This window comes from Triticum aestivum, chromosome 1A (assembly GCF_018294505.1).
Source record: "Triticum aestivum cultivar Chinese Spring chromosome 1A, IWGSC CS RefSeq v2.1, whole genome shotgun sequence".
Classification (NCBI taxonomy): domain Eukaryota; kingdom Viridiplantae; phylum Streptophyta; class Magnoliopsida; order Poales; family Poaceae; genus Triticum; species Triticum aestivum.
The window spans coordinates 487,758,830-487,785,560 of NC_057794.1; the positions used below are offsets into that span (position 1 = coordinate 487,758,830).

Below are 26,731 nucleotides of genomic sequence, written 5' to 3' on the forward strand. Positions count from 1 at the left end.
AGCACTACATTACAAAAATCGGACATTATTCCTACAGGTACACAAGATTTGGAGAAGAACCCGCCTTGCAATGCCGAACAATCTGCGCGCCGGACTCGTCGTCATTGAAGCCTGGTTCGGGGGCTACTGAGGGAGTCCTGAATTAGGGGGTGTTCGGATAGCCGGACTATACCTTCAACCGGACTCCAGGACTATGAAGATACAAGATTGAAGACTTTGTCCCATGTCCGGATAGGACTTTCCTTGGCGTGGAAGGCAAGCTTGGCGATGCGGATATTCAAGATCTCCTACCATTGTAACCGACTCTATGTAACCCTAACCCTATCCGGTGTCTATATAAACCGGAGGGTTGTAGTCCATAGGCAATCAACTCCATATACAACAATCATACCATAGGCTAGCTTCTAGGGTTTAGCCTCCTTGATCTCGTGGTAGATATACTCTTGTACTACCCATATCATCAATATTAATCAAGCAGGACGTAGGGTTTTACCTCCATCAAGAGGGCCCGAACCTGGGTAAAACATCGTGTTCCCTACCTCCTGTTACCATCCGGCCTAGACGCACAGTTCAGGACCCACTACCTGATATCCGCCGGTTTTGACACTGACAATCACCATGATCTTGCATGTGCATAGGATTTTTTTGAAATTACCGCGTTCCCCAGCAGTGGCATCCGAGCCAGGTTTATGCGTAGATGTTATATGCACGAAAAGGAGTTGTGGGCGTGGGTATATACATATTGCTTACCGTCACTAGTTGATTCTTGATTCAGCAGCATTGTTGGATGAAGCGGCCCAGACCGACATTACGCGTACGCTTACGCGAGACTGGTTCTACCGACATGCTTCGCACATAGGTGGCTAGTGGGTGTCTGTTTCTCTAGCTTTAATTGAATCAGATTCAATGAACAGGGTTCTTTCTGAAGATCAAAAAGCAATCACTATACCTAGTTGTGGTTTTTGATGCGTAGGTAAGAACGGTTCTTGCTCAGCCCGTAGCAGCCACGTAAAACTTGCAACAACAAAGTAGAGGACATCTAACTTGTTTTTGCAGGGCATGTTGTGATGTGGTGTGGTCAAGACATGATGCTAAATTTTATTGTATGAGATGATCATGTTTTGTAACACAGTTATCGGCAACTGGCAGGAGCCATATTGTTGTCGCTTTATTGTATGAAATGCAATCGCCGTGTAATTTCTTTACTTTATCACTAAGCGGTAGCGATAGTCGTAGAAGCAATAGTTGGCGAGGTCCGAGGTCATCTGCAGTGCCAGTTGCTGACACCAGAGCCACCACTTCTGCACCAGCTACAGCCTCAGTTCCACCAGCTCCAGCATCCACTTCAGCCTCGACTCCGACCATGTCCACAGAAGGCTTCGTTCTTGGAGTGCTCCGGACTCCACCACAACCTGAAGATCAAGCCTGAGCGTCGATCTAGCACTATGCATTTTCTAGGAACCTTTTGGTAACTTGTTGCCAAAGGGGGAGAAAAATGTATAGATCATAGGCTTCGAGAGAGAGAGTGTTGCTTTTTTCTCTCTTGCTTTATTTGGTGGTTTTTTCGAACTTTGTTTGCTTTTGAGTGCTTGAGATACTATGTCATTGCTCGTGAGACATTGATGATCATGTGTTTGATCATAAGCTACACTTAATGTTTGCTTAATGTTATCATCTTATCTATCTTATGTGATCATTCACCATTCTTGGTGATGAGTGCATGTATTTCATTCTTATCATTTTAAGCGCTCCACCAAGATGTATGTAACATGGAAGAGTAACCCATGACTCGAACTCTTTGTGCATTTGCAGTCCAAAGCAAATTTTAAATATGCACAAATTTAGGGGGGGGGGCTCTTACTTATCACATACTTCTCAAAGTGATGATATATTTCATGCTTATTATCATTTGTCGAAGCTTTGATCTATATGTTGTCATCAATTACCAAAAAGGGGGAGATTGAAAGTGCAACTATCCCTAGGTGGTTTTGGTAATTCATAACAACATATAGCTCATTGAGCTAATGCTATTCCAAGATGACTATTTCAGGAAAGCTCAATGATTGGCATGGCATGGATGTGAAAGTGGAACCCTCAAAATGCTAAGGACAAAGGATTGGCTCAAGCTCAAAAGCTCAAGACTCTTCATTTTATATTTTAGTGATCCAAGATCACATTGAGTCTTTAGGAAAAGCCAATACTATCAAGGAGGGATGAGGTGTTGCTTAATGAGCTTCTTGCTTCATGTGCTTAGTGATATGCTCCAAAACCCTCAACTACTTTCCCATATCCACATATGACCTAAACCCTAAGCCAAACTCGGTCATACCGATTCTTTCTATCCGGCGCCACCGAGTTTCACTTGTCATAAGCCACTGCCAAACCCTAGCAATTCGGTTCTACCGATAGGGATCTCGGTCTCACTGAGATGGGATTGCAAACTCTCTGTTTCCCTTTCATAACTTTTCGGTCACACCGAAAGAGCGTATCGGTCCCACCGAGATTGCAATGTAAATTCAGTGTTTCCTTTTTGTAACTTTTCGGTCTCACCGAAAGAGCAAATCGGTCCCACCGAGTTTGCCTAACCATCTCTCTAGTTAGCTAATTACCGAATTCGGTCTCACCGAGTTTGTGTAATCGGTCTCACCGAGATTACGTTATGCCCAAACCCTAACCATATCGGTCCCACCGAGTTGCATGTCAGTCCCACCGAAAATCTCTAACGGTCACTAGGTTTACCTTTTCGGTCCGACCGAGTTTGTTGATTCGGTCCCACCGAGATTGGAAAACTGTGTGTAACGGTTGGATTTTGTGTGGAGGCTATATATACCCCTCCACCTCCTCTTCATTCGTTGAGAGAGCCATCAGAACACATACACAATTCCAACTCATATGTTCTGAGAGAGAACCACCTACTCATGTGTTGAGACCAAGATATTCCATTCCTACCATATGAATCTTGATCTCTAGCCTTCCCCAAGTTGCTTTCCACTCAAATCTTCTTTCCACAAAATCCAAATCCTATGAGAGAGAGTTGAGTGTTGGGGAGACTATCATTTGAAGCACAAGAGCAAGGAGTTCATTACGTACACACCATTTGTTACTTCTTGGAGAGTGGTGTCTCCTAGATTGGCTAGGTGTCACTTGGGAGCCTCCGACAAGATTGTGGAGTTGAACCAAGGAGTTTGTAAGGGAAAGGAGATCGCCTACTTCATGAAGATCTACCGCTAGTGAGGCAAGTCCTTCGTGGGCGATGGCCATGGTGGGATAGACAAGGTTGCTACTTCGTGGACCCTTTGTGGGTGGTTGCTTCTTCGTGGACCCTTCGTGGGTGGAGCCCTTCGTGGACTCGCGCAATCGTTACCCTTTGTGGGTGGAGCCCTCCGTGGACTCGCGCAACCGTTACCCTTCGTGGGTTGAAGTCTCCATCAACGTGGATGTAGGATAGCACCACCTATCCGAACCACGGGAAAAACATCCGTGTCTCCAATTGCGTTTGAATTCTCCAAACCCTTCCCTTTACATTCTTGCAAGTTGCATGCTTTACTTTCCGCTGCCAATATACTCTTTGCATGCTTGCTTGAATTGTGTGATAATCGCTTGACTTGTCCTACAATAGCTAAAATCTGCCAAGAACTAAAATTGGGAAAAGGTTAAGTTTTTATTTGGTCAAGTAGTCTAATCACCCCCCCCTCTAGACATACTTTCGATCCTACAAGTGGTATCAGAGCTTTGGTCTCCATTTGCTTTGATCTCCATAGCTTTTGGTGGTTATAGCCTTGGTTTCACAACCTAGGAGAGTATGGCGTCTAGCAAGGGAAATTGTCACCGTAGAGGTCCTTACTTTGATGGTACTAATTTTGCTAGTTGGAAGCATAAAATGAAAATGCATATTCTTGGACATAACCCCGCCGTTTGGGCTATTGTGTGTGTTGGTTTGCAAGGTGACTTCTTTGATGGGAAAGAACCAAATCGTGAAGCTACCGCGGATGAGTTGAAGATGTTGCAATACAATGCTCAAGCTTGTGATATTCTCTTCAACGGATTGTGCCCCGAAGAATTCAACAAAATCAGCCGTCTTGAGAATGCAAAGGAAATTTGGGACACTTTGATTGATATGCACGAAGGTACCGACTCCGTCAAGGAATCCAAGTTGGATGTGCTTCAAAGTCAACTTGACAAGTTCAAGATGAAGGATGGTGAAGGTGTCGCTGAAATGTACTCTAGGCTTGCTCTCATCACAAATGAGATTGCCAGCTTAGGAAGTGAAGAGATGACCGATAGATTCATCATCAAGAAGATTCTAAGAGCCTTGGATGGAAAATATGATACCATGTGCACATTGATCCAAATGATGCCCAATTACAAAGATCTCAAGCCAACGGAGGTGATTGGAAGAATTGTTGCTCATGAGATGTCACTTAAGGATAAAGAGGAACTTCACAACAAATTATGTGGTGCCTACAAAGCCTCATGTGAAGCCCCTACATCATCAAGTGAGAAACAAAACTTCAATGAAGAATTGAGCTTAATGGTGAAGAACTTCAACAAGTTCTACAAGAGTAGAAGCAAAGATAGAAGCTTCAAGTCAAGGTCCTACAATGACAAAAGATCTTCTAGTCGAGAGCGAAACTGCTACAGTTGTGGAAGACCCAGACACTATTCCAATGAGTGTACGGCTCCCTACAAGAGAAGAGAAGATTCTCCAAAAAGAAGAAGCAAAGAATCACCACCAAGAGAGAGAAGGAGTAGAGATGATCGTTATGAACGAAGATACTCACGGAGAAGCAAGGATTCAGAAAGGAAGGAAAAATCATCAAGGAGCTACACAAAACGAAGACATCAAGCTCATGTTGGTGAATGGGTATCCGGCTCTGACTCCGATAGCAACTCCAAGAGAAGTTATCACTCCAACTCCGAAGATACTCAAGATGAAGGTGTTGTCGGTCTAGCACTTATGTCAACCAACTCCTACGACATATTTGACTCACCAAATGAAGGAATTGGAAGATGCTTCATGGCCAAAGGTCCTAAGATAACACACCCCGAGTATGTTGATTTCAATAGTGATGGAGATGACTTGTTAGGTGATGATTTGCTTGATGACAACTCTAGTGATGAATACTATGATGAAACATCAATTAATCATGCTAATCAAGATAAAACGAATGACAATGATAAGGAGAAGATTGAGGCTCTAACTAAAGAACTAAACACTCTTAAGTTAGCTCATGAAACTATCTTCGAAGATCATCGAGAACTTTTAAGAGCTCATGAGAAATTACGCTTTGAAAAGCTCAATCTTGAGCAAGAGCATGAGTTCTTAAAAGCAATCAATGATGATCTCCGCAAGAAAAGTTCTTCTTACATTGCCAAGCGTTTACTCTTATCCACTTACATGCCTCAAGTCAAGTCTAGTAACAAGAACAAGAAAGATTCTTCCTCTAGCAGTAACAATGATCATGCTAAATCCAATATTGTTGCTTCTAGTAGTTCTCTTGATTCCACTAATGATTCTCTTAGCCAAGTTACACTTGAGCAAGAAAATAGCTTATTGAAGGGAATTATAGAGAAAGGAGTGTACAAAAGCCTTGTCGGGAGTAAGCAATTCGAGGAAATTGTGCGCAAGCAAGGAATGCACCGGAAGAATCAAGGTGTTGGTTTTGAACGAAAGTTCAATGCCAATGGAGTTGAGTGGGAAGAAGATCAATACCCCAAGACAAAGTTTGTTCCTCAACAAGATAAGTATGATACTTCTTTCAAGGGGACACAAGCTCAAGATGATCTTCCACCACAAGACTACAAGCAAAAAGGCAAGGACAAGCTTCAAGAGGAAATTGATGCATTTGAAGAAGCTCCTAAGACCTTAGTCAAGTGGATTCCCAAGACTACTTCAAGTTCCACTTCATCAAGTACGACTACAACTCCAAGGATTCCCATCAAGATGGTGTGGATCCAAAAGAAGAAGAACTAGAGAGTTCTTGAGGGTGACTCCGCCAACATACTTCACTCTTATCATTTTGGCAAGAACAAGTGCAATCAACTTCCACATCTTGCACTAGTTCAAGGAGTCACAAACCCTCTTGTTGGTAAGACAAGGGACAAGGTAACCTAAAATTTTTCATGGACATGATCTTGTGTGTGCATCACTCTATGTCTATGGATATCCTTGTTTGTTCCTTGTGGGACTAACCCATGTAGGTATTGAAAGTGCAATTCACTCAAATGGATAGCTCCAAGTGATCTACATCAACATTGAGCATCCACATCTTCAACATCTACATGAAGTCATCACCGACAAAACCTGAGGTTAGTTCATCCCTCTAAAGGGGGGATATCACATCTAGGGGGAGCTTTACTCTAAGACTTGAGCTAAAGCAACTCTAAAGATGTGAACACAACAATGCTTTATGTAAAAGTGGTAACCCCACTTGAGCTTAAACGATGAGTATGACCTATGATCAAGTGTTCTCACTTGACTCCTAGGTCAATATACTCATATATAGATGACCTTGTCATTGCAAATTGCTTGATAGATGCTAGAATTGGTTGTGCATGCCTTGTCACATATTTCATTTGCCATCTTATTGTGTGAGCATGCTGGTTGCATATTTTACTCATTCAAGGACATCCACTTGTTGTTTTGATTGTTTGGTTTTATTTCCTTTTGCCAAGTGGATGGACAAGAGTGCCTAAGAACCTCCTCTAGCTATCTATGCTTTTCTCGTCCCAAACTCTATTCATGCTACATCACAAAATTTGATCAAGTCAGATTCGAACCACTCTGTGTGAGGAGCGCTTGGAGTCCCCGATTCGTCATAGACTTAAACTTCCAAAACCTCTTTATGATTCTCGGTCTGATCGATACCCCACTTTCGGTCCTACCGAGATCATTAAGTTGATCTAGGTTTTCGATCTCGGTGCAACCGATTTGAACCTTTCGGTCACACCGAGTTTCAGTAACTGCTTGCAGTTATGAATCTTGGTGCCACCGAGTTGTTCCACTCGGTCACACCGACAGGGTCAGGCTATATATAGTCATGGGCAAAAATTTGGAAATTTCTCCAAACCCCTTCGCCCGCGTGATAGCCTGCTCTGCCAACTTGGTCTCCGGATCGTCTCCTTGCCGCCAGCCGCCTCCAGTCGCTGGTCTCCATCACCGCTAACGGAATTCTACCCCGCCGTTGCCGCCGTAGCGAGTCTCCGCCGAACTAGGGTATGGACTCAATCTTTGTGCTATTCCCCAATCCGATTCTTAGCACATTGTGATCATCATGATTCTTGCCACGATTGAAACACTCCTATCCAGTCAATGCATTCATAGATTAGGTTTGATTCAAAAAATTTAGGGTTAGGTTTCCGCCGAAACCATCTCGGACCCACCGAGTTGAAAAACTCGGTCCCACCGATTTGGCTTATGCCATTGCACAAGTGAGACTCGGTCTGACCAAGAATTACTTATCGGTGTGACCGATTTTGGAACTTTGTGAAACCCTAGCAGTCTCGGTGCCACCGAACGATGACTTGGTCTGACCGAGTTCACTAGTTTAGGTTCCAAATCTGCTTCGGTATCACCGAGTTTAAAAATCGGTAGATCCGAGATGATTTCAGTGGGAAACTAAAACTAAGTTTTTGGATCATTCTTTTGCAAAAATCTCTGCATTCTGTGATGCTCATCTATTCTACCTCATCTATAAACTGTTCACAGGGTCAACAGTCAGCTTGTTCATCATGTCAGACCAGAGTGACAGCCAGAATGTGTTAGAATAGCAAGTGCACATGAGTGAGGGCACTAGTCCCTCCAGCTCTTCAGATGATGGCAGCAGGAGCACCCCAAGCAATTTGCCAAAAGCTGCCACCAGACAAAGGAAGAAAAGAACTTCAGATTCTGAGGATGAAGATTATGTGGCAGAAGAGGAAGCAACTTCCAAGAGAATTGAGCCAGCACAGGGCACAAAGCCAGGCTTGAAAGTCAAAAGGCCAGCAGGTAGGCAGCCTATGCCAAAGGCCAGAGCTTCAACTCAGATTCCTGAAAAGCCCACTCCCATAGAGCCAGTTGCTGCTGAAGGCAAGAAAAGAAAGGAAAGGGTGAAGAAGACCGTAGCCAGAGTGCTTGGAAAGGCTTCCATCATGGAAGAAGAGGAAGAAGAAGAGGTTGCTGCACCAGCACCTAAGGCACCTAAGCTTATGGGTGATGCTATAATATTAGGGGCTGCCACATCTAAGCCCAAAGAAGCACCCAAAGCTGCCTCCAAGCCCAAGTCTGCACCAAAGAGAAATACAAGGAGCATACCTGCAACTGAGAAGAACATGGCCCCAGTGCCTGAGACTGTTGTTGAAGAAGATGATGAAGAGCAAGTTCTCAGAAAACTCAAGCCCAAGATCCCAAACCACAACGATGCTCATCCTGTGGCTGAGGACATGAAGCTCAGGAGAGACTCAGGGCTGAGGAAGTGGAGAGAAGCAGATCCATATGCTTCAAGGAGAAGAACTGCTGTGGATTACAGGTTCCACACTAAGGAATAGCAGGACTTCTATGAGACAGTTTTGTTGGACAAGAAGCCCATAGTTTGTGACATGAGATGGGTTGATTGGGAGTACATCAAGGACAATGAGGAACACTATCCTGGAGTGTATGACAGCTTCAATGCTTGTGGAGTAGCAGACTTTGTTGGGCAGAAGCTCACAAAGTGGAATGAGGAGCTCATTATGCAGTTCTACTCCACAACACATTTTTACCCAGATGGAAAGATCACATGGATGTCTGAAGGTACAAGGTACCAATCAACTGTTGAGGAATGGGCAAAGTTGATCAATGCCCTAGAGGAAAATGAGGATGACTTGGATATCTATTCCAAGAAGAAGATGGATCATAACTCAATGTCAAACATGTACAAGGAAATTCCAAATGAAGCTCTTGAAACTTTCAAATTTGGCTCAGTGCATTATCTTCTGTCAGGACTGCCAACCATAAATTGAATACTGAGGCACACCTTATTGCCCAAGTCTGGAGATCACAAGATGATCAGAGGCCATGCAATCAACTTGCTACATATCTTTGATGTGCCACAGAAGTTCAAGGTGATGAGCCTCATGGTAGAGACAATCAAGAGGACAGCAGCAGACCGGAAGAGGAGCTGTGGGTATGCCCCACAAATTCAGGAGCTCATTAACTCCAAGATGGGCACGGGCATATACTTATTGGACAAGGAACACCTGCCCATCCGTCCAGATTTTGAGGACAATCAAGTTGTGATGACTGAGAATGAACCATCATCTGCACAAGCACAATCAAAGAAGGAGAAGGCGAGGAAGGAGAAAGCTGCCAAGATGCCTACTCAAGAGGAGGCATCTGAATATTTCCTGAAAACCAAACAAGAGCAGCTTGGTTACCTGATTGCATCCACCCTGCGGATTGAGAAAGGACTAGCCACCCTAACTCAGAACCAGGCAAGCCTAGAGAGAATCATGGAACAAAAGTTCTATGACTTGGATGTCAAGGTGACAGAGATTCAGACTGTAGTGGAGCAGCTCCAACATGACATGCAGGAGAGGAGAGGCAGGACTACAACTGATGCCTTTGCCAGAGTGCCACGAGGTCCGAGGTCATCTGCAGTGCCAGTTGCTGACACCAGAGCCACCACTTCTGCACCAGCTACAGCCTCAGTTCCACCAGCTCCAGCATCCACTTCAGCCTCGACTCCGACCACGTCTACAGAAGGCTTCGTCCTTGGAGTGCTTCGGACTCCACCACAACCTGAAGATCAAGCCTGAGCGTCGATCTAGCACTATGCATTTTCTAGGAACCTTTTGGTAACTTGTTGCCAAAGGGGGAGAAAAATGTATAGATCATAGGCTTCGAGAGAGAGAGAGAGTGTTGCTTTTTTCTCTCTTGCTATATTTGGTGGTTTTTTCTAACTTTGTTTGCTTTTGAGTGCTTGAGATACTATGTCATTGCTCGTGAGACATTGATGATCATGTGTTTGATCATAAGCTACACTTAATGTTTGCCTAATGTTATCATCTTATCTATCTTATGTGATCATTCACTATTCTTGGTGATGAGTGCATGTATTTCATTCTTATCATTTTAAGCACTCCACCAGGATGTATGTGACATGGAAGAGTAACCCATGACTCTAACTCTTTGTGCATTTGCAGTCCAAAGCAAATTTTAAATATGCACAAATTTAGGGGGAGCTCTTACTTATCACATACTTCTCAAAGCGACGATATATTTCATGCTTATTATCATTTGTCGAAGCTTTGATCTATATGTTGTCATCAATTACCAAAAAGGGGGAGATTGAAAGTGCAACTATCCCTAGGTGGTTTTGGTAATTCATAACAACATATAGCTCATTGAGCTAATGCTATTCCAAGATGACTATTTCAGGAAAGCTCAATGATTGGCATGGCATGGATGTGAAAGTGGAACCCTCAAAATGCTAAGGACAAAGGATTGGCTCAAGCTCAAAAGCTCAAGACTCTTCATTTTATATTTTAGTGATCCAAGATCACATTGAGTCTTTAGGAAAAGCCAATACTATCAAGGAGGGATGAGGTGTTGCTTAATGAGCCTCTTGCTTCATGTGCTTAGTGATATGCTCCAAAACCCTCAACTACTTTCTCATATCCACATATGACCTAAACCCTAAGCCAAACTCGGTCATACCGATTCTTTCTATCCGGCGCCACCGAGTTTCACTTGTCATAAGCCACTACCAAACCCTAGCAATTCGGTTCTACCGATAGGGATCTCGGTCTCACCGAGATGGGATTGCAAACTATCTATTTCCCTTTCGTAACTTTTCGGTCACACCGAAAGAGCGGATCGGTCCCACCGAGATTGCAATGTAAATTCAGTGTTTCCTTTTTGTAACTTTTCGGTCTCACCGAAAGAGCAAATCGGTCCCACCGAGTTTGCCTGACCAACTCTCTGGTTAGCTAATTATCGAATTCAGTCTCACCGAGTTTGTGTAATCGGTCTCACCGAGATTACGTTATGCCCAAACCCTAACCATATCGGTCCCACCGAGTTGCATGTCAGTCCCACCAAAAATCTCTAACGGTCACTAGGTTTACCTTTTCGGTCCGACCGAGTTTGTTGATTCGGTCCCACCGAGATTGGAAAACTGTGTGTAACGGTTGGATTTTGTGTGGAGGCTATATATACCCCTCCACCCCCTCTTCATTCGTTGAGAGAGCCATCAGAACACATACACAATTCCAACTCATATCTTCTGAGAGAGAACCACCTACTCATGTGTTGAGACCAAGATATTCCATTCCTACCATATGAATCTTGATCTCTAGCCTTCCCCAAGTTGCTTTCCACTCAAATCTTCTTTCCACAAAATCCAAATCCTATGAGAGAGAGTTGAGTGTTGGGGAGACTATCATTTGAAGCACAAGAGCAAGGAGTTCATTACCTACACACCATTTGTTACTTCTTGGAGAGTGGTGTCTCCTAGATTGGCTAGGTGTCACTTGGGAGCCTCCGACAAGATTGTGGAGTTGAATCAAGGAGTTTGTAAGGGCAAGGAGATCGCCTACTTCGTGAAGATCTACCGCTAGTGAGGCAAGTCCTTCGTGGGCGATGGCCATGGTGGGATAGACAAGGTTGCTACTTTGTGGACCCTTTGTGGGTGGTTGCTTCTTCGAGGACCCTTCGTGAGTGGAGCCCTTCGTGGACTCGCGCAACCGTTACCCTTTGTGGGTGGAGCCCTCCGTGGACTCGCGCAACCGTTACCCTTCGTGGGTTGAAGTGTCCATCAACGTGGATGTAGGATAGCACCACCTATCCGAACCACGGGAAAAACATCCGTGTCTCCAATTGCGTTTGAATTCTCCAAACCCTTCCCTTTACATTCTTGCAAGTTGCATGCTTTACTTTCCGCTGCCAATATACTCTATGCATGCTTGCTTGAATTGTGTGATAATCGCTTGACTTGTCCTACAATAGCTAAAATCTGCCAAGAACTAAAATTGGGAAAAGGTTAAGTTTTTATTTGGTCAAGTAGTCTAATCACCCCCCCTCTAGACATACTTTCGATCCTACAATGACCCCTCACTAAATTTCAAGGTATAAGTGTTCTCCATGAGTATGCACCGTTGCGACAGTTCATCGTGCCGAGACACCATGTGATGATCGGGTGTGATAAGCTCTACGTTCACATACAATGGGTGCAAGCCAGTTTTGCACACGTGGAATACTCGGGTTAAAGTTGACGAGCCTAGCATATGCAGATATGGCCTCGGAACACTGGAGACCGAAAGATCAAGCGTGAATCATATAATAGATATGATCAACATAGTGATGTTCACCATTGAAAACTACTCCATCACGTGATAATCGGACATGGTTTAGTTGATTTGGATCACGTGATCATTTAGATGACTAGAGGGATGTCTATCTAAGTGGGAGTTCTTAAGTAATATGACTAATTGAACTTTAATTTATCATGAACTTAGTCCTGATAGTATTTGCATAACTATGTTGTACATCAATAGCTTGCGATGTAGCTACCCGTTTATTTTTGATATGTTCCTAGAGAAAAACTATGTTGAAAGATGATAGTAGCAATGATGCGGACTAGGTCCATGATCTGAGGTTATCCTCATTGCTGCATAGAAGAATTATGTCCTTGATGCACCGCTAGGTGACAGACCTATTGCAGGAGCAGATGCACACGTTATGAATGTTTGACAAAGCTCGGTATGATGACTACTTAATAGTTTAGTGCACCATGCTTTATGGCTTAGAACCGGGACTTCAAAAACGTTTTGAATGCCACAAAACATATAAGATGTTCTAAGAGTTGAAATTGGTATTTCGTACTCATGCCCGTGTCGAGAGGTATGCGACCTCTAATAGTATGTTGCCTACAAGATGGAGGAGAATAGCTCAACCAATGAGTATGTGCTCAGATTGTCTGGGTACTACAATTGCGTGAATCAAGTGGGAGTTAATCTTCTAGATAAGATAGTAATTGATAAAGTTCTCTAGTCACTATCACCAAGTTACTATAACTTAGTGATGAACTATAATATGCAAGGGATGACGAAATCGATTCCCGAGCTCTTCGTGATGCTGAAATCGACTAAGGTAGAAATCAAGAAAAGCATCAAATGTCGATGGTTGACAAAACCACTAGTTTCAAGTAAAAGGGCAAGGGAAAGAAAGGGAACTTCAAGAAGAATGGCAAGCAAGTTGCCACTCCCATGAAGAAGCCCAAAGCTAGACCCAAGCCTGAAACTGAGTGCTTCTACTGCAAAGGAAATGGTCACTGGAAGTGGAACTGCCCTAGATACTTGGTGGATAAAGGATGGCATACTGAACAAAGGTATATTGGATATACATGTTATTGATGTGTACTTTACTAGTGTTTATATCAACCCCTTGGTATTTGATACTCGTTCAATTGCTAAGAGTAGTAACTCGAAACGGGAGTTGCAAAATAAACAGAGACTAGTTAAGGGTGAGGTGATGATGTGTGTTGGAAGTGATTCCAAGGTTGATAAGATCACCATCACACACTCCCTTTACCTTCGGGATTAGTGTTGAACCTAAAATAAATGTTATTTGGTGTTTGCGTTGAGCATGAATATGATTGGATCATGTTTATTGCAATACGGTTATTCATTTAAGTCAAAGAATAATTGTTGTTCTATTTACATGAATAAAACCTTCTATGGTCATACACTCAATATAAATGGTTTATTGAATCTCGATCATAGTGATACACATATTCATAATATTGAAGCCAAAAGATGCAAAGTTAATAATGATAGTGCAACTTGTTTGTGGCACTGCCGTTTAGGTCATATTGGTGTAGAGCGCATGAAGAAAATCCATGTTGATGGGCTTTTGGAATCACTTCATTATGAATCACTTGATGGTTGCGAACCATGCCTCATGGGCAAGATGACTAAGACTCCATTCTCCGGAACAATGAAGCGAGCAACTGACTTATTGGAAATAATACATACTGATGTATGCGGTCCGATGAGTGTTGAGGCTCGCGGAGGGTATCATTATTTTCTGACCTTCACAGATGATTTGAGCAGATATGGGTATATCTACTTGATGAAACATAAGTCTGAAACATTTGAAAAGTTTCTACGATCTGGTCATATCAGATTGAAGTAGAAAATCATCGTAACAAGAAAATAAAGTTTCTACGATCTGATCACGGAGACGAATATTTGAGTTACGAGTTTGGTCTTCAACTAAAACAATGTGGAATAGTTTCACAAATTCATGCCACCTGGAACACCATAGCATAATGGTGTGTCCAAATGTCATAACCGTACTTTATTGGATATAGTGCAATCTATGATGTCTCTTACCAATTTACCACTATCATTTTGGGGTTATGCATTAGAGACAACTACATTCACGTTAAATACGGCACCGTCTAATCCGTTGAGATGACGCCGTATGAACTATGGTTTGGCTAGAAACCTAAGCTTTCGTTTCTTAAAGTTTGGGGTTGCGATGCTTATGTGAAAAAGTTTCAAACTGATAAGCTCAAACCCAAATCGGAGTAGTGCGTCTTCATAGGATACCCAAAAGAAACTATTGGGTACATCTTCTATCAAAAATCCGAAGGCAAGATATTTTGTTGCTAAGAATGGATCCTTTCTAGAGAAGGAGTTTCTCTCGAAAGAAGTGAGTGGGAGGAAAGTAGAACTTGATGAGGTAATTGTACCTTCTCCCAAATTAGAAAGTAGTTCATCACAGAAATCAGTTCCAGTGATTCCTACACCAATTAGTGAGGAAGCTAATGACGATGATCATGAAACTTCAGATCAAGTTACTATCGAACCTCGTAGGTCAACTAGAGTACGGTTCGCACCAGAGTGGTACGGTAATCCTGTTCTGGAAGTCATGTTACTAGATCATGACGAACCTACGAACTATGAGGAAGCGATGATGATCCCAGATTCCGCAAAATGGCTTGAGGCCATGAAATCTGAGATGGGATCAATGATGAGAACAAAGTATGGACTTTTATTGACTTGCCCAATGATTTGTGAGTCATTGAGAATAAATGGATCTTCAAGAGGAAGACAAACACTGATAGTAGTGTTACTATCTACAAATCTCGAATTGTCGCAAAAATGTTTTCGACAAGTTAAAGGTGTTGACTACGATGAGATTTTCTCACTCGTATCGATGCTTAAAAGTCTGTCCGAATCATGTTAGCAGTTGCCGCATTTTATGAAATCTGGCAAATGGATGTCAAAACTGCATTCCTTAAAGAGTTGTATATGATGCAACCAGAAGGTTTTGTCAATCCTAAAGGTGCTAACAAAGTGAGCAAGCTCCAGCGATCCATCTATGGACTGGTACAAGCATCTCGGAGTTGGAATATATGCTTTGATAAAGTGATCAAAGCATATGGTTTTATATAGACTTGCAGTGAATCCTGTATTTACAAGAAAGTGAGTGGGAGCACTACAACATTTCTGATAAGTGTATGTGAATGACATCTTGTTGGTTAGAAATAATGTAGAATTTTCTGGAAAGCATAAAGGAGTGTTTGAAAGGATTTTTTCAAAGAAAGACCTCGGTGAAGCTACTTACATATTGAGCATCAAGATCTATAGATATAGATCAAGATACTTGATATATTTTCAATGAGTACATACCTTGACAAGATTTTGAAGTAGTTCAAAATAGAACAGTCAAAGAAGGAGTTCTTGCCTGTGTTGCAAGGTGTGAAGTTGAGTAAAGACTCAAACCCCGACCACGACAAAAAATAGAAAGAGAATGAAAAGTCATTCCCTATGCCTCAGTCATAGGTTCTATAAAATATGCTATGTTGTGTACCAGACCTATTGTGTACCTCACCATAAGTTTGGCAAGAGGGTACAATAGTGATCCAGGAGTGGATCACTGGACAGCAGTCAAAAATATCCTTAGTGGAATAAGGAAATGTTACTGGGTTATGGAGGTGACAAAGAGTTCATCGTAAAGAGTTACGTCAATGCAAGCTTTGACGCCGATCTGGATGACTCTAAGTCTCGATCTAGATACATATCGAAAGTGGGAGCAATTAGCTAGAGTAGCTCCTTGCAAAGCATTGTAGACACAGAAAATTTGCAAAATACTTACGGCTCTAAATGTGGCAGACTCGGTGACTAAATTTCTCTCACAAGCAAAACATCATCACTCTTTGGGTGTTAATCACATAGCAATGTGAACTAGATTATCGACTCTAGTAAACCCTTTGGGTGTTAGTCACATGGAGATGTGAACTAATCACATAAAGATGTGAACTATTGGTGTTAAATCACATGACGATGTGAACTAGATTATTGACTCTAGTGCAAGTGGGAGACTGAAGGAAATATGCCCTAGAGGTAATAATAAAGTTTTTATTAATATTTCCTTATATCATGATAAATGTTTATTATTCATGCTAGAATTGTATTAACCGAAGACTTAGTACATGTGTGGATACATAGACAAATAGAGTGTCACTAGTATGCCTCTACTTGAGTAGCTCGTTGAATCAAAGATGGTTAAGTTTCCTGGCCATAGACATGAGTTGTCATTTGATTAATGGGATCGCATCATTAGAGAATGATGTGATTGACTTGACCCATCCATTAGCTTAGCACGATGATTGTTTAGTTTGTTGCTATTGCTTTCTCCATAACTATACATGTTCCTATGACTATGAGATCATGCAAATCCTGAATACTGGAGGAACACTTTGTGTGCTACCAAACGTCACAACGTAACTGGGTGATTATAAAGGTGCTCTACAGGTGTCTCCGATGGTGTTTGTTGAGTTGGCATGGATCAAGATTAGGATTTGTCACTCTGATTGTCGGAGAGGTATCTTCGGGCCCTCTCAGTAATGTACATCACTATAAGCCTTGCAAGCAATGTAGCTAATGAGTTAGTTACGGGATGTAGCATTACAGAACGAGTAAAGAGACTTGCCGGTAACAAGATTGAACTAGGTATTGAGATACCAACGATCGAATCTCGGGCAAGTAACATACCGATGACAAAAGGAACAATGTATATCGTTATGCGGTTTGACCGATAAAGATCTTCGTAGAATATGTAGGAACCAATATGAGCATCCAGGTTCCGCTATTGGTTATTGATCGGAGACATGTCTCGGTCATGTCTACACATTTCTCGAACCTGTAGGGTTCGCACGCTTAACGTTCGGTGATGATCGGTATTACGAGTTTATGTGTTTTGATGTCCTGAAGGTAGTTGGGAGTCTCAGATTTGATCACGTACATGACGAGGAGTCTCTAAATGGTCGAGACATAAAGATCGATATATTGTAAGCCTGTGTTTGGACATCGGAATGGTTCCGGATGAGTTCGGGCATTTTCCGGAGTACCAGGAGGTTACCGGAACCCCCCGGGGAGTATATGGGCCTTATTGGGCCTTAGTGGAAAAGAGGAGAGGGAAGGAAAAGGTGGGAGGCGTGCCCCCTAGCCCAATCCTAATTGGGAGGCCCCCCCTTTCCTTTCTCCTCTCCTTCCCTTCCTTCTCTCCTACTCCTACTACATGGAAGGGGGGAATCCTAATCCCGGTGGGAGTAGGACTCCCCTAGGGCGCGCCATAGAGAGGGCCGGCCCCTCCCCTCCTCCGCTCCTTTATATACGGGGGAGGGGGCATCCCATAGACACACAAGTTGATCATTGATCTTTTAGCCGTGTTCGGTGCCTCCTCCGCCATAATCCACCTCGGTTATATCGTAGCGGTGCTTAGGCGAAGCCCTGTTCCGGTAGCATCATCATCACCGTCATCACGCCGTTGTGCTGACGAAACTCTCCCTCGAAGCTCTACTTGATCATGAGTTCGTGGGACATCACCAAGCCGAACGTGTGCAGATCGCGGAGGTGTCATACCTTCGGTGCTAGATCAATCGATCGTGAAGACGTACGACTATATCAACCGCGTTGTCAAAACGCTTCCGCTTACGGTCTACGAGGGTACATAGACGATACTCTCCCCTCTCGTTGCTATGCATCACCATGATCTTGCGTGTGCGTAGGATTTTTTTTGAAATTAGTGCGTTCCCCAACAGTATTAATATGCACAAAGGATCTGAACATATGATCTTCCACCAAATAAACCAACTAGCATCAACTACAAGGAGTAATCAACACTACTAGCAACCAATAGGTACCAATCTGAGGTTTTGAGACAGAGATTGGATACAAGAGGTGAAATAGGGTTTGAGATGAGATGGTGCTGGTGAGGATGTTGATGGAGATTGACCCCCTCCCGATGAGAGGATCGATGGTGATGACGATGGTGATGATTTCCCCCCTCCCGGAGGGATGTTTCCCCGGCAGAACAGCTCCGCCAGAGCCCTAGATTGGTTCCGCCAAGGTTCCGCCTCAAGACGGCGGCGCTTCGTCCCGAAAGCTTCCTTCTAATTATTTCCAGGGCAAAAGACTTCATATAGCAAAAGATGGGCATCGGAGGCCTGCCAAGGGGCCCATGAGACATGTGGGCGCGCCCCCCACCCTCGTGGATGGTGGGTGGCCCCCCTCTGGTACTTTCTTTGCCCAATATTTTTTATATATTCCAAAACTGACTTTCGTGGAGTTTCTGGACTTTTGGAGTTGTGCAGAATAGGTCTCTAATATTTGCTCCTTTTCCAGCCCAGAATTCCAGCTGCCGGCATTCTCCCTCTTCATGTAAACCTTATAAAATAAGAGAGAAAAGGCATAAGTATTGTGACATAATGTGTAATAATAGTCCATAATGCAATAAATATCGATATAAAAGCATGATGCAAAATGGACGTATCAACTCCCCGAAGCTTAGACCTCGCTTGTCCTCAAGCGGAAGCCGATATCGAAAAATATGTCCACATGTTTAGAGATAGAGGTGTCGATAAAATAAAATACAGACATGAGGGCATCATGATCATTCTTAGAACAACAACATATATATATATATATATTGTCATATGATTTCTTATGCTAAAGTAACAATCTTATTCACAATGTAAAGTATGAATCAGAAACTTCATTGAAAACTAACAAACTATAATCTCAGCCATTGAAGCAATTGCAATTTATCATAACATCGGAAATAGTCAATATAAGAGCTTCTCAGCAAGTCCACATACTCAACTATCATTTAGTCTTTCACAATTGCTAACACTCACGCAATACTTATGGGTATGAAGCTTTAATCGGACACAGAGAAAGATAGGGGCTTATAGTTTTGCCTCCCAACCTTTTACCTCAACGGTAATGTCAACAATAATAGTTTATGAAAACCCACATCCAATTAGCTATATATATATATATATATATATATATATGGCAACATATTTCGTGAATCCACTACCTATCGTGTGTCCGTGTGTCCGTGCAATCTCAACCTCTCGCTCTAAATCCATCGCCTCACATGCACCAAAACAAAAATTTACACTTAGCCGCCCGCTTTCCTACTTGAGAATGGTTTCTTTGGCAAAACACCCCCACCCCTAAAGTCTCTCGTCCATGATCGTGAGTCGAGGCCACCTGTCGTTTCATGTCGCCCCAAATCCTCTCGATCTTCTCTTGCCAAATCCTTGCCGCCGTTCCTCCAAAACCTAAATTCGAATCCGAAGGCCTCGTATGACGGGAACCTTGGCCTGTACGACTCCTTGAAGTCTTCCGGAGACGACAACCAAGCAGCGGCGACGACGGGTACCCGGCGGCCACTGGCGACAGCAACAAAGGTCCGGACGGCCGTCTCAATGGTGAAGCCATGGCTAATTGACGACGGTCTGCGATTGTGACGAGTGACGACTCGTCTATGCTGAGGCGTCAACAGCCCCTGCGTGGCCTCCTGCAACTACGACAATTACTTCATGGAAAGTTGTAGCCTGTCGTCCGTAGGAAGCTGTAGACTGTATGTCTGTAGCACATGTATTACAGTGTTAGTGTGGTGCTCATATTAGTGTAATTCCTTCGAGGAAGCTGTATCTTGTTGCATGTACCAGATGTATTAGTGCAATGCTTATACCTTCTTTGTTATTGCAAAAAAAATCACTGACTAGTTCAGTTAAATCATGAAAAAAATAAGTGACTTCATGTGGTCGAAACATGTTTTGTTCAGTAAACCTTTTTACTTACAGGAAGTGCCCTGTGACAGCATTGTCCAGTTTTGAGATACATACTAGTATAAGCAATGACTCACTGTGAAAGTGTTTCCTGAAGATTTACATTTAGGCGCCCGCTAGTGCAAATACTGGCATGTTGTATTTGGCCGAGTGACATGCACATTACTAGTGCAATGCTCATATCAGTATACTATATATTTGCAGGATAATGAATGGCAATGGCAGGTTCAGATTAGAGGCTTTGGTCGAACTTTTCCTTGTTAATTTGCTTGTCGTTTGGTAAAAATATCCTATTTGCTGTTGCCAAAAGTCCAGTGAGTAATTCAGTTATGCGGTTGGAAAAATAGGTGACTTTTTCAGTCATCTTGTGAAAGAATGTATTTTTCAGTAAAGCTTTTGAACTACAGAAGCGGCCTGGGATGGCTTTGTCCAATTTTGTGATCAAAGCTGTAAGCAAAAGTCACCGTCATAAGTTTTCTGAATATCTATAAACTTCACTGTGTGCTCCTGGACGATGCAAGTCTGACCAAAAATGAAGAGGAAATAGACATGCATGTATTTCCACTACACAACATTACAAGTTTTCATAAAAACCAGAAATTACTCATGCTTGAATAGCTGGTAAAAAGTCTGAATATGTTCTTTATTCTTTAGGAATTTGACAAGCATCAAACTTGTCAGAAATCAAGTCAAGTTTAATTCGAGACAATGCAAATTCTCGTTCATTACATGAATATAACATAGATAAAATCATTCTCTGCTTGGACTGTATCAGCAATCACCATTTAGCTGCATATCTTGCAGAATCACACTCCCATTTCCTTTTTTGCTTGGACTATTACGACTATCATGAAACACGTGTTGCTTGCACGTCTTGCACAAGCGTGCAACCTTTACCTTCCCTTGTTTGTCCTTACTTTTTTGACCCCCCTCCTTGATCTCCTTTCCTCGCTTTATTCTTTTGCATCTCCCCACGGTACGAACATCAGTCGGCAGATGTATATGAACTTCGGCGGGAATGTTGCAACAAATAAAAGCCTCATACTCCTCTTGCCTAGTGCTTTGGGCGGCTGCTGGGATCATCTGCTCCAAAGGCGCCTCAATGTTCATCACACTTAATGTTAAGAAGTCCATGCCTATAGTGACTATAGTTCTTCCTACTTGTGGCATCCACCCAGAACACACACACTAGCTTCCCTTCATCATTCACTTCAAAATCATAGAAAAATGATGAATTCACTTCCTGCTTTCTAGCTAATTGGGCAACAAACATTTGAGCATCTGCGTCTATGATTTTATACCTGAGAGCCTGGCAGTAATTCTGCAAGTCCCTCTTTGTGCACCCGACATAAGGAATTCCACCCTCACTGACTTGCAGCAGCCTGTATGCCTGGGAGGTTCCAATGCTTGCCTTATGACATGTGTATAAAGTATTCTTTGCTCTCTCACTAACTCTGCGATTCGATCTAATCAAATGACGCTTATTAGGCGATACAAGATCATGAACGTGGTGCTCAACCCATGAGTCTATCTTGTAGGTGTTGTCTCCACGAAGTCTAACAAAGATATGGGCATCACAACCGCATCGCGTATTTGTCTGCTTATGCATTTTCTTCAAGGGGTCATCTATCTCCTTACAATCTTTTGACTTGAATCCTTCCCAATTACACATGAAACGCTTAGTCGGACCACCTTATTCTCAATCTTTTTCTGCTGTCCGATACGAACACCAAAACCTGATTCATGTGCATATGCCTTGTAGAACTTCTCCACTGCCTCTAGTCCTTTAAATGTCATACCCACTTTAGGCTTCAACTGCTCATCACGTTCAGCTATAAAAGACGAAGACTGCAATGTCAAGAATAAACTATAATAAGCACTTCATCCATAGTTTTAGTTGTTAGTGCAAATTGAACTTACAAAGAGAGGTATGTCTGCCATGTTTGTATTCTTTTTGGGTGTATTAAATCCCCCATGGCTCATATGCATTTGAACGTTGTTGATTGGATCCATATTGCTGCACACACATGGCCACATGATTAGCCTTTCAACCTACATACACACGTGTATACACAAGGACTGAAATTGTGTGTTGTTTTACCTCAAACTTTTGATGCCCTCGTGTTGCTGGTTGAAAGAGATGTTGTACTACTTGCTAGTCGCTCATCCGTTGTTGTCACTGCAGAAAAGTATTGCCAGTTATAGAGATAGGTCTAGATCAGGGAATAACATGCATGGGGCGATGGTTGATCGGGGAACATGCATGGGGCGATGGTTGCCAGGTTCGTGTTGACATGGGAGCAGAGGAGCACGTACAAGACTTGTATGGGGCAGTACCTGCATCTGCATCTGGTGGGTGCCGGCAGACGTCAGGATCAAGTCGACAGATATCGGAGGCACACGACAGCGGCGGCGGCGGCGCACGACGCAGAGAAGCAATCTGGGGAGTCTTGCATCAGAGGCTTCAGGGGTTTTTTTGTGAATAAAATTGGTTGTAAGTTACAAAGCAGGCAGGTAAATGCAATTAGTCTCTTGGCTGCACGTGAGGCTCAGGATTAAAATCGTGGGGTTGAAACGGACCGGACACACGGACACATCGGGATCTTTCCAACACACAGTGCTTGCCAAAGGATAAAGTATAAAAAGGAGAGGTGAAGATCACCGCGACTCTTGCATAAGACATAAGACAAAAATAAAAGATAGGCCCTTCGCAGAGGGAAGCAGAGGTTGTCATGTGTTTTTACAGTTGGATGCATGAAATCTTAATGCAAAAGAACATCACTTTATATTGCCACTTGTGATATGGACCTTTACTATGCAGTCTGTTGCTACCTCTTGAGTAAATTAGAATTGTAGATTGGAAACTTATATGATGTAAAGTAGACCCGGGGGCCATAGGTTTCACTAGTGGCTTCTCTCAAGATAGCATGTATTACAGTGGGTGAACAAATTACTGCCGAGCAATTGATAGAAAAGAGCAAAGTTATGATGATATCTAAGGCAATGATCATGAATATAGGCATCACGTCTGTGACAAGTAGACCGAAACGATTCTGCATCTACTACTATTACTCCAGACATCGACCGCTATCCAGCATGCATCTAGAGTATTAAGTTCATAAGAACAGAGTAATGCATTAGGCAAGACGACATGATGTAGAGGGATAAACTCAAGCAATATGATATAAACCCAATCTTTTTATCCTCGATGGCAACAATACAATACATGTCGTTTGCCTTTCTGTCACTGGGATCGAGCACCGCAAGATTGAACCCAAATCTAAGCACTTCTCCCATTGCAAGAAAGATCAATCTAGTAGGCCAAACTAAACCGATAATTCGAAGAGACTTGCAAAGATATAAAATCATGCATATAAGAATTCAGAGAAGATTCAAATAATATTCATAGATAATCAAGTTCATAAACCCACAATTCATTGGATCTCGGCAAACACACCGCAAAAGAATTACATCGAATAGATCTCCAAGAAGATCGAGGGGAACTTTGTATTAAGATCCAAAGAGAGAGAAGAAGCCATCTAGCTAATAACTATGGACCTGAAGGTGTGTGGTAAAATACTCACACATCACCGGAGAGGCTATGGTGTTGATGTAGAAGCCCTCCATGATCGAATCCCCCTCCGACGGGGTGCCGGAAAACGCCCCAATATGGGATCTCACAGGTACAGAAGGTTGCGGCGGTGGAAAAGGTGTTTCCTGGCTCTCCCCGATGGTTTCAGGGTATAAGAGTATGTATAGGCGAAAGAAGTAGGTGGGTGGAGCTACGAGGGGCCCATGAGGGTGGGGGCGCGCCTGGCCCCCTGGGTGCGCCCTCCTGCCTTGTCGCTTCCTCGCTGCTGATAACCCACAAGTTTTCGAGGATCACAACAGTTTTCAGAGGTAGAGTATTCAACCCAAATTTATTGATTCGACACAAGGGGAGCCAAAGAATATTCTCAAGTATTAGTAGCTGAGTTGTCAATTCAACCACACCTGGAAACTTAATATCTGCAGCAAGGTATTTAGTAGCAAAGTAATATGATAGTAGTGGTAACGGTAGCAAAAGTAATATTTTTGTTTTTATAGTGATTGTAACAGTAACAACGAAAAAGTAAATAAGCGAAGAACAATGTATGAAAAGCTCGTAGGCATTGGATCAATGATGGATAATTATGTCGGATGCGATCGATCATGCAACAGTTATAACATAGGGTGACACAGAACTAGCTCCAGTTCATCAATGTAATGTAGGCATATATTCCGAATATAGTCATACATGCTTATGGAAAAGAACTTGCATGACATCTTTTGTCCTACCCTCCCGTGGCAGCGGGGTCCTATTGGAAACTAAGGGATATTAAGGCCTCCTTTTAATAGAATACCAGACCAAAGCATTAACACATAGTGAATACATGAACTCCTCAAATTACGGTCATCACCGGTAATGGTCCCGATTATTGTCACTTTGGGGTTAACGGATCATAACACATAATAGGTAACTATAGACTTGCAAGATAGGATCAAGAAATCACATATATTCATGAAAACATAATAGGTTCAGATCTGAAATCATGGCATTCGAGCCCTAGTGACAAGCATTAAGCATAGCAAAGTCATAGAAACATCAATGTCAGAACATAGTGGATACTAGGGATCAAACCCTAACAAAACTAACTCAATTACATGATAAATCTCATCCAACCCATCACCGTCCAACAAGCCTACGATGGAATTACTCACGCACGACGGTGAGCATCATGAAATTGGTGATGGAGGAAGGTTGATGATGATGATGGCAATGGATTCCCCTCTCCGGAGCCCCGAACGGACTCCAGATCAGCCCTCCCGAGAGAGTTTAGGGCTTGGCGGTGGCTTCGTATCGTAAAACGCGCTGAATCCTTCTCCTTGATTTTTTTCTCCCCGAACACGAATATATGGAGTTGGAGTTGAGGTCGGTGGAGCGTCAAGGGGCCCACGAGGCAGGGGGCGCGCCCCACCCTCGTGGACAGGGTGTGGGCCCCCTGACGTGGATTCTTTTTCCAGTATTTTTTATATATTCCAAAAATAATTTCCGTTGATTTTCAGGTCATTCCAAGAACTTCTATTTCTGCATAAGAAAAACACCATGGCAATTCTGCTGAAAACAACGTCAGTCCGGGTTAGTTCCATTCAAATCATGCAAGTTAGAGTCCAAAACAAGGGCAAAAGTGTTTGGAAAAGTAGATACGATGGAGACGTATCAACTCCCCCAAGCTTAAACCTTTGCTTGTCCTCAAGCAATTTAGTTGATAAACTAAAAGTGATAAAGAAAAACTTTTGCAAACTCTGTTTGCTCTTGTTGTTGTAAATATGTAAAGCCAACATTCAGGTTTTCAGCAAAGATTATGAACTAACTATATTCACAATAACATTTAGATCTCATGTTTACTCATATCAATGGCATAATCAACTAGCGAGCAATAATAAAAAATCTCGGATGACAACACTTTCTCAAAACAATCATAATATGATATAACAAGATGGTATCTCGCTAGCCCTTTCTGAGACAGCAAAACATAAATGCAGAGCACCTTTAAAGATCAAGGACTGACTAGACATTGTAATTCATGGTAAAAGAGATCTAGTCACAGTCATACTCAACGTAAACTAACAGTAATGGATGCAAATGAAAGCGGTGCTCTCCAACTAGTACTTTTTAATAAGAGGATGATGACTCAGCATAAAACTAAATGGATAAGCCCTTCGTAGAGGGAAGCAGGGATTTGTAGAGGTGCCAGAGCTCGATTTTGAAATAGAGATGAATAATATTTTGAGCAGTGTACTTTCATTGTCAACATAACAACCGAGAGATCTCGATATCTTCCATGCTACACACATTATAGGCGGTTCCCAAGCAGAATGGTAAAGTTTATACTCCCCCACCACAAAGTAGCATCAATCCATGGCTTGCCCGAAACAACGGGTGCCTCCAACTAACAACAATCCCGGGGGAGTTTTGTTTGCAATTATTTTGATTTGATTTGAGCATGGGACTGGGCATCCCGGTGACCAGCTATTTTCTCGTGAATGAGGAGCGGAGTCCACTCCTCTTGAGAATAACCCGCTTAGCATGGAGGATACAAACAACCCTAGTTGATACATGAGCTATTTAAGCATACAAAACAGAATGTTTATTTGAAGGTTTAGAGTTTGGCACATACAAATTTACTTGGAACGGCAGGTAGATACTCATATGGAATAACATTGGGGTTTATGGAATTGGATGCACAAGCAGTATTCCCTCTTAGTACAAGTGAAGGCTAGAAAAAGACTGGGAAGCGACCAGCTGGAGAGCGACAACAGTCATGGACATGCATTAAAATTAATCAACACCGAATGCAAGCATGAGTAGGATATAATGCACCATGAACATAAATATCGTAGAGGCCATGTTGATTTTGTTTCAACTACATGCATGAACATGTGCCAAGTCAAGCCACTCGAATTGTTCAAAGGAGGATACCACCCTATCATACCACATCACAACCGTTTTAATAGCATGTTGGCACGCAAGGTAAACCATTATAAACTCCTAGCTAATTAATCATGGCATAAGCAACTACAATCTCTAATTTTCATTG

The 26,731-nt window shown here is 42.7% G+C and overlaps 1 long non-coding RNA gene across 1 annotated transcript; it reads right to left on the bottom strand.

The window, feature by feature from the left end:
- Positions 1-22,039: 22,039 nt before the first annotated feature.
- On the bottom strand, positions 22,040-22,531 carry LOC123153824 (uncharacterized). Its single transcript, XR_006476583.1, has 3 exons — positions 22,449-22,531; positions 22,213-22,290; positions 22,040-22,128 (listed from the first exon to the last, which is right to left on the bottom strand). It is a non-coding gene; the product is annotated as an uncharacterized lncRNA (long non-coding RNA).
- Positions 22,532-26,731: the final 4,200 nt, after the last annotated feature.